A 9,812-nucleotide genomic window follows, 5' to 3' on the forward strand; every position below is an offset into this window, starting at 1 on the left:
CGCTACCATCATTGGTGATTGCAAACCTGCATAGCCTAAAACCGGAAGTTTAACATGTAACAGTTCGTGATTGTATTTATAATGTTATAAAAAATTGATAAATACCCTTATAACAGTGATGAGTTTTCGATGACAACCGACGCCTATTAACACTTTATATAAAGCAATCCATAGAATACACCTGGAAGTAGCTTCAAGCACTATAATAAAGTATTTTCGAAGGTGAAACCTGAAATAAAACATTATACAGTACATTCATCTGTAAGTTACCAAACGATTTTTAAACGAAATATATTGATAGTTATGAAATAATGTTAGACTATTTTAGTGAAACTGCATGTAACTTCAAGTGAGCCTTGCCAGTAGATTCTAAAGCGCTAATAGCGTTTTTATGTTGATAATTTCAAGAGTCAGTTCCTAAGACAATAAAAATGAATTTCTTGAACAAGCTCTACAGGCAAGTTTAAAGTGTTTTCAAAGACTAAAACTAACTGTAACTTTTGAGCCAATAATATATTTATTTGTTTGTTTTATTATTAAGTACAAAGCTTTATAGTGGGTTATCTGTTTTTATCCAACATTAAAACCAACCTTCAGAAATTCTGCGAATAGTTCATTGTCCTGTGAAGTTAAAATATTTATAAAAAAGAAGTCTAATTAGAAATCTGATTCATGTTAATCAAACAGGTTGTTTATTTAGCTAATCTTCTGCTATTAAATGTTGCAGGTCATGAGTTTTCATCATGATGCTTTTCTAAACAAACAAAACAACGTTCGCGTAAATAAATTTTATAAATTAACAGTTTCTTATCATCTTAAGAAATGGACATATAACCTGGTTAAAACATTCTTTTATACATTAACAGTTCCTTATCATTCTAAGAAATGAACATATAACCTGGTGAAGACATTCTTTTATAAATTAACAGTTCCTTATCATCTTAAGAAATGGACATATAACCTGGTGAAAACATTCTTTTATACATTAACAGTTCCTTATCATTCTAAGAAATGAACATATAACCTGGTGAAGACATTCTTTTATAAGTTAACAGTTCCTTATCATCCTAAGAAATAGACATATAACCTGATGAAAACATTCTTTTATAAATTAATAGTTCCTTATCATCTTAAAAAATAGACATATAACCTGATGAAAACATTCTTTTATAAATTAACAGTTCCTTATCATCCTAAGAAATAGACATATAACCTGATGAAAACATTCTTTTATAAATTAACAGTTCCTTATCATCCTAAGAAATAGACATATAACCTGATGAAAACATTCTTTTATAAATTAACAGTTCCTTATCATCCTAAGAAATAGACATATAACCTGATGAAAACATTCTTTTATAAATTAACAGTTCCTTATCATCCTAAGAAATAGACATATAACCTGATGAAAACATTCTTTTATAAATTAACAGTTCCTTATCATCCTAAAAAATGGACATTTTACCTGGTGAAAACATTCTTTTATAAATTAAGAGTTCCTTATCATCCTAAGAAATGGACATTTTACCTGGTGAAAACATTCTTTTATAAATTAACAGTTCCTTATCATCCTAAAAAATGGACATTTTACCTGGTGAAAACATTCTTTCATAAATTAACAGTTCCTTATCATCCTAAAAAATGGACATTTTACCTGGTGAAAACATTCTTTTATAAATTAACAGTTCCTTATCATCCTAAGAAATGGATGTATGATATAGTGAAAGGCACTTGTTTTAAATTAATAGTTCCTTACTATCCTAAGTAAAGAACCCAGCTTAAGTGTGGTTATTATATAGGTAATTTATTGCATTGCTTTATTTTGTAAGTTAGAAGGTGTTTCTAACGTTGATGTAAATTTATTCCTTGCAAGGAATACGTAAGAATGTTGTTCATTTCTTCTGCACGAGATCTTCTCTTAATTAATATCTTCCTCACAGCAATACACTTTATATATTTTTTATAGATAACAAAACTTAAATGAAACGTAATAAACACTACAAACAAAATGCTGACACTGTCTTATCTTCTGACCTTCATATATACATTCACTATCCAGTTGAATAAATAATTAATGTATTCTTTGTATTGATACATTACTTGACTTATAGGAAGGCCAGAAGTCAGATAACAGATAACAAGCACGTGCTATTTAACAGGCTTTTAGTTTTAGTGGTAGAAAGCCTTAAACATGATTAACGAGCTACAGAAAAACAAAACAACAACAACGAATTTAACAGATAGAAATGATAGCCAGTTTACACCAACAGCAACCACATAGCTACAATAAATGTGAATTTCTTAGAAGAAGCAGGTTTCCGTGAGAGTTCTACTTCTTGGAGCCAACAACCCAATTTTATGAGAGAGAAAACATATGCTATGCAGTAACCTCTCTTACAATGGAGAGATATTCGAAACTTAATATTTGTTTCATGAACAAACAACAACAAAACTTGATAACAACGGATCAGAATGGAAATATTCAATCTTTTCAATTTCACAGTACGATGAAGAAACGCCAGTAGTGCATCCAAAAATATAATGGGGTCAGAGAGCGATAAATATACTGGAAACGATGCTGGTTAGCCGCACTTCACTGGTCACATATGACCATATTCTCTGATATGGTGGATCAAAAGAGATACCAATAGGTTAAAGCTAAAAGTAGGGCTACTAATTGTTGTTGTGCGTTAGTGTTTAATTAGGAATCAGGGTAATAAGGGTTTACGTATGTATATCAACTTACACACACATATATAAAGAAAGAACATGAGAAAGCTCTTAGTTATCTTAAAAACCACTAGGGACAAAGTTATTTAGCGGTCTTCGTTTTCAAGCATTACTACAGGAAGTGTTGTTATTTGTGGAAGGTAAGATCCATAAGATAAACAAATCTCTTTTTTTTATCGTTCCCAAATACTTTCAATGTTTTTAGTACGGTGAATTTACCTAAATACTTATGTTTGATTCTAAGTCATGTACTCTAAATACGCATATATGCATTTTATCCCTCTTTTCAAACTTGTGTAACATACTAAGGCACTATTAACAACGTGTGGTCTGAAAGTCTATAGTGTAGAATCTACAAAGTAACCAGGCTAAAATGCATGGAACGAAATATTGTGAAACTAACACAGGCTAAATGAAGAAGTATAGTGAGCATAGCCAATTTTAAGATCTCATTTTCTTCTAAACGTACTATACTTGGTCAGTCAATAAAAGGGAGTTTTATGTCAGAGTAAGCGGAATTTTGGAACATTAAGTTTTCGTAACAATAAATTGTTACGTATTAAATTTATAGAACACTGTTCTATGTAAAACACACCAAGAAGCTCTAACTAGCTTATTTATGTACTACATTTGACGAACTGTTTCTGTCTCATCAGGTAGCTGTGATCAATGCAAGTATGGGGAAGTAAGGTAAACTGTATGTGGTAAAATGCAGGATAACGAAGGAACTTTAGGCCTAAAATCGGCTTCTTTCGTGAAAATACTACCATTTTTCTACTCATTTATTTCAGTAAATACAAAATGTGAGTATGTTTTATCAAATTAATTTTGAAAATCCAAATTAGGAAGTCACGAGATAACCACAACCAAATTACACTAAAACAGTTTTGAATATCTAAATTAGCAAATCTCGTGACAACCACAGTCGATGTAGAGTCGAAGAGAACGCATTAGAACTACATTTTGGATTTTTGTAGGTAACATGATGACACAAAAAACTGACTACTTTTAGAAAAGGTATGTAACAGTCCTTTCTGACACAAAATAAATATTCATACAGTCTGGCCATAAAGATGTGTTCAGATTGGAGATGTAAAATTCCACACAATAATATTAATTTTTCTTAATGGCATTGCAAAGCAAATGATTACGCATCAGCTTGGGACACCGAAACCATTCAAAAGTAGGTCTGTAACAAGATATATTCTAGCTACGGCAAGAAGTACGGCATCTTGTAATAGATCATAAAAAAGCAACAGTAGAAGTCGTTCAAGTCTCGTACACAGAAGTTGCTTTAACAACCATCGCATAACTCAAACAACTTGAAAATGAAACGAACATTAATGATATATCCTCATAAAGACATATCAGTCAGACCATTGGATACAGCAACTATAGATTTCTGTACGATCGAACGGTTGAATCGGTTGAATTCGTCACGTGCACTAAATGGTCTACGCAAAACAATTAGGGAGAGATGGTATACATTCGACATGACAACCTTACGACGGAGTCTTTTGACATGAAATCTAAAATGCGGGGTTATATTCAAGGTGCACTGTCGTCGGATAAAGCATCACCGGATGTGGCAATATGGACTATAACAACGTTCTGAGGTTATAAAATATAACGTACGGAATCTCTGTATATGTATTGCTACGTGATCATTTACGGTTTGATTTAAACTGACTTCTATATCACCTAACACGACTTTCCTTCCCTTCTTTATATTTCCTACTGCATGGAAACTAAAAATTCACTCACTTTAGACGGACTTGAAATATAATATAAGATATTTCCTTAATGAAATGGATTCGAAATCATTATGAAGATTAAACAAAGAAAGCTAAGATAAGACAAAAATCCTAAGATATTAAATTATTCAGTTTAGCTTTATGATTTAAAGACTTTTTTATTACATTTTCGTTCAAATATTTTTGTTGATATTTACTTCGTGTTTTCACACTCTTGAACATGTGATCTAAAATCTTACCTCTGAAACATAATGTTTATATTTATATAAATTATCTGTTGAATCTAGACGTAAAAAACAAACACAGTATTATGGTTATTTGTTAATAACCATAATGAATCCATATTCTTATAGTTCTTTTCATTGAGAGAAGGCCAGATAAGTTTAGGTATTACACAGGGTGCGTCTTAAGCCATATGTTAATAACAACTGTTATTTGACTTAGTTCGAAGACGAGATGAAGAACATTCTCATATGGTGTTTAGTTGTTTTTATGCTCCTTACTAAAACCTGCAACGTGGAAAGTTTATTGCTGGAAAAGAAGTTACTGGAACTTTTGGCTGCTCGAGCTATCCCATATTACCTTGCAGCTCGGTAAGTACTCATCCATTATCATCTTGCTGTGTAAGTTGTGAAGTTCCTTACACACTGCACTTCTCTCAGACTCTTTATAGCTGGATAAATACAATTCTTCTCTCTAATATTTTGAATTTCAGTAAGTATCACCATTTCCTCTAATACTTTGCAGTACTCTAAGTATTACTTTTTTCTCGAACACTTTGCGGTTTGGTAAGTATACTTCAAATTTATTTGGTACCACACTTCTCTTTACCACCTTACGGTTTCACAAGTGTTGCTCTTTCTTTGTATTCTTACATCTTATGATTACCATAATCACCATTATTTACCTGACATTTTACATCTTAGAAAACATCATTCTTTTCTCTGACATTTGTCAACTCTGTAAGTACAGTTTATACTTAATAGCCTTTCAGTATAATAAATATTTTTGTTATCTTTATCAGATACAGTTTAGTAAGTATCTCACTTTACGTGTATTAATTTATAATATATATTTATTTTATCTTTAACGCAACCAAATAAGTATCGTCTTGATCTTACATATCTTGTAATCTGCAAAATGATTATTCGTACGTGTCTAATGACTTTCAGTTATCAAATACATTTCTACTAGCAAATACCCGTTTAAAAAAGAACAAACGGTAATTTTCCTAAAAACGGCGATGAATAAATTTGAAATGTGCAGTCAGATCAGTCCATCAGATCATTGCATACATACAACATGACTAGCGCCATTTACAACCTTATCTTGTATTATTTCAATGTGAAAAATTCAAAATGCAATGCATTGGTGGCAAAAATATTTCGGGTTCGATGCAATGGATGGGTCCAGCACACTAGAGCGCTAAGATTCGCTAAGTAACTGCAGGTACTTTTTCTCTGGATACCACCGTCTTTTTCCATTTTACTGAGCAAAATAAAATATCGCTATCAAAATGAAAGCCTTCTGATTTCTATAAGAAATGCAAAAAGGGAGATATTCGATTCATTTCGAATCAATTTATTCAACATTGCACAATAAAATCACGCATGTTCACAGAACAAACATATAAAACAATTAATAAATACGAACTGAACACTAACATATGATCCTTTCTTCATCCGTGTTTTTTTTTTTTTGCTGTCTTCGAAATATTTCCTTCCATTTCTTGACGGAGGATGCCCCTTTTTGTAGAAAATTTCCCTCGCAGATTAACCAATCAACACATACGAAGACTGACAGATCAATTTTGATAAATTTTAGGAATTACATAAAAAATTACTACTTTATTCTGTAATGTACTTTTGAATATCAGGACAGGTATTTTCCTACGACATATATAGACAGTAGTCAGTAATTGTTCATGCATTTCTACCAGATTAGCTTATATCCAGTCAACTTATTTTCTTAAGTTTCGAGTTTTGTTTCATTCATCTGTGATTTCAGCATACTTACCCTCTTTTTCTGTGTATCTAATCTTTCTGTTCTTTTCATGTATTTCATGAATCGCTTAACTTATGTTCTTCAACTTTCTCTGTTTTTTATTCTTTTCTCTTTCTTCACTTTCTTACTTTCGGTTTTATTATTTTCCTTTACTCTATTTTACGTGAATGTTTTTACGTCTCGTTATTCATCATTCTCGTTTTTATTTTTCAACATTCAGTCCATCTCTTTGTACACTGTTATGTTTGTTTGCCCTTACGTTACTTTCACTGTTTCTTAGTTCTTTCATTTGCTTATCCCACTGAGTCCCATGTGAATATTCTGAATACCTACTTATGATACTACATGTGAATATTCTGATTACTTTGTTATGATACTACATGTGAATATTCTCAATACCTGGTTATAATACTACATATGAATATTCTGATTACCTAGTTATGATACTACATGTGAATATTCTGATTAATTAGTTATGATAATACATGTGATTATTCTGATACTACATGTGAATATTCTGAATACCTAGTTATGATACTACATGTAAATATTCTGATTAACTAGTTATGATACTACATGTGAATATTCTGATTAACTAGTTATGATACTACATGTGAATATTCTGATTACCTAGTTATGATATTACACAAGCTGAGATGACATGGAGCGTTAGTTGCCTGTGAGGGTAGTTGTGGACAGTTTTTCTCTGTGTATAAAATATGTGTTTTAATTTTAATGTGGTGATATATAAAATGATATATAATAAAATCATTCTTTCAAAATCTATATAGATTTGCAGCACCGCTTTACGCCCTCTCACTTTATTCCGGGACCATTCCATTCGGTGGAGGTTACGGTAATTCCGCTTATGATAGTTTCCAAGGTTACGGAGTACCTGGAGGAGGATATATTCCCATAAGTCATAATCCTGGAATATATGGATTCTATTAGGAAGAAGGACACTGGTTGCCATGTTTATAAAATGATAATATTTAACGGGAGAAGAAAACCCCTTCATTTAAAGAAGTTAATAACAATCAGTTCAAGCAGTTGTGTAAATCTAATCAACTGAAAAATTATTTACACATACCTTAATTAATCTCTTGATAATTGTAACTTAGATTGTAAATAAAGTGTTTTTCTGAAGTAATCATAAAAATATGTTTCTGTTAACTATTGCATTACCGGTAATCTTCTTATGTTTAATGAAAACATGGGTAGGAGCTTTAATTATACTGAATTATGTTAGTTGTTAACTATTCTTATATAGGTATATATATGTAGAAGATGGCTTAGCAATAGGTTTCCATGCTTGGTTATTTATACAAATATTATTATAAATTAATTTATAAAAGGAAATAACTATGTTATTATCATGTTATTCCACGGCCCTCCGCTAGTACAGCGGTATGTCTACAGTTTCACAATGCTAAACTCAGGGGTTCGATTTCCTTCGGTGGGCTCAACAGATAGACCGATGTGGCTTGTCATTAAGAAAAACAGATAAATGTAATTACATGTTTAATAAGATATTAATTCCTTTTTAAATTATTTACACAATAAGTTGTCTTTAATTGGGCTGAGAGGTTTCTCAAGAGTTACACCAGTGTTTATTGGAACAATCTCCTTTATTTAGTTCATTTACTGGGTGTGCATTGTTGCAATAGGCAATGTTCATCAGGAAGTTCCATAAAAATAATCATATTGCCTAAAACTGATAACTATGGTTACCTCTTTTTTTTTTAGTATAAATCATGTGACATGTTGCAAGTAATTGTTCGAAATTCACTACTTCCCTGTAATTTAAAATTATTTGTAATTTGTATAATTGTATACTAACTTTAAACTAGAGTAACAGTATATTTGTGTTAAAATGATTCCTGATTGCAGTGTATTCTCTAGATTCATAGATGGGCTGTTAATAAAAGATACAGTAAATTTTCCTGTCCGTCTGATATCGTTCCATTATTATACTATTACAAGTATTTTTAAATGTATCAAAAGTTTGAAAAACGAGAAGTTTAAATATGGTAAATCATGTAATATCATATTACATACTTTTTAAAATATACCACAATCAACAGTATTAAAAATTACCATTTTTGTGTATTCTTTAATTGTTTTTATTATTATTATTTCTGTTTGATTCAGAGTCTGAGTCGAGCACTTATGAAAGTGCTAAAGATATCAGATCAACATCAAGTGAAATTGAGATTCAGATTGAGGAATCCACAGAGGTATCATTACATTGTTCAACTAGGGTTCATTACATTTCGAAACTTTTACTTAGATTTTTCGAATGTTGCCTATTTCTTATTATTATGTAAAATGTGTGCAACGTCACACACATCCTGTAGGTATATGTGTGTTTATATATATAATCATAAATGTTAAAGTGCATATTGTTGTTTTGTGTTAATAACATAATCATTTGGACTTTCCTTTATGTTTAAAAAGGGGAAATATCATATTGTTTTATTCTCGTGTTAACTTCAAACATTTAATTTTTGTTTCAAACGTGTTTTATCATCTTATGCTATCTTGCTATATCATTTTTGCGGTTAGTTAACGTACAACATCTCCTATAAACACGTTTCTATCGGTTTTTTTTTAAGTAAAACATCTCGTTTAAAACATTTCTATCTGTGACTAGTTAATATAAAACTTTCCAGTTTCGGACTAGTAAACCTTAAATAATTCGTACAAAACATTTCCATCTGCGAATAGCCTAAAACATTTTGTATAGAACATTCCTATCTGTGACTAGATAACGTAAAATATCTCGTATAGAACATTCCCATCTGTGGTTAGTTAACATAAAGTTAGAATGTTCTTATCTTTCTCTAGGTAACGTAGAACATCTGATATAGAACAATTCTCTCTGTAATTACTTAATTTGAAGCAGCTAACTTATATAAAAAGCTAATGTGTGTCACGTCTTACCTGGTTTTTCTTGATTTTACAAGTGACGGAGATACAAGAGTGCCATGAGGGGGGTGAAATGCCTTGAAACTTTTTAGTGCAGTGAGTGTTGGTACAATAAGCCTAAAATAAAGACTTAGTATGGTATCACCTAGCCTGGAGTTAAGTGCATAACATTTTTCATGAAAACAAAAATATCGATTCAGCTTAAATCGTTTCTAAATTAAACTATTTTGTGCTACATCACTAACGGTTTTAATAAAAACAAACAAACCTCTTTTGTCAACGGAAACTCTAGATTGAGAAATCAACAAATATTTTTCCAATTTTGTTATCTCCACATTTCATTTTATATTTTTAGTGGATAGATTAACAACAATATTAGGTTATATTTTTGTTGAT

At 30.9% G+C, this 9,812-nt stretch overlaps 1 long non-coding RNA gene across 1 annotated transcript; it reads left to right on the plus strand.

Annotated features, from left to right (window-relative positions):
- The first annotated feature begins 2,796 nt into the window (after nucleotides 1-2,796).
- LOC143249071 (uncharacterized) lies at nucleotides 2,797-8,554 on the plus strand. The gene is made up of 3 exons (XR_013027510.1): nucleotides 2,797-2,870; nucleotides 4,929-5,077; nucleotides 7,280-8,554. It is a non-coding gene; the product is annotated as an uncharacterized LOC143249071 (long non-coding RNA).
- The last annotated feature ends 1,258 nt before the right edge of the window (nucleotides 8,555-9,812 follow it).

The sequence above is a fragment of the Tachypleus tridentatus genome, chromosome 1, assembly GCF_004210375.1.
Source record: "Tachypleus tridentatus isolate NWPU-2018 chromosome 1, ASM421037v1, whole genome shotgun sequence".
Taxonomy (NCBI): Eukaryota; Metazoa; Arthropoda; class Merostomata; order Xiphosura; family Limulidae; genus Tachypleus; species Tachypleus tridentatus.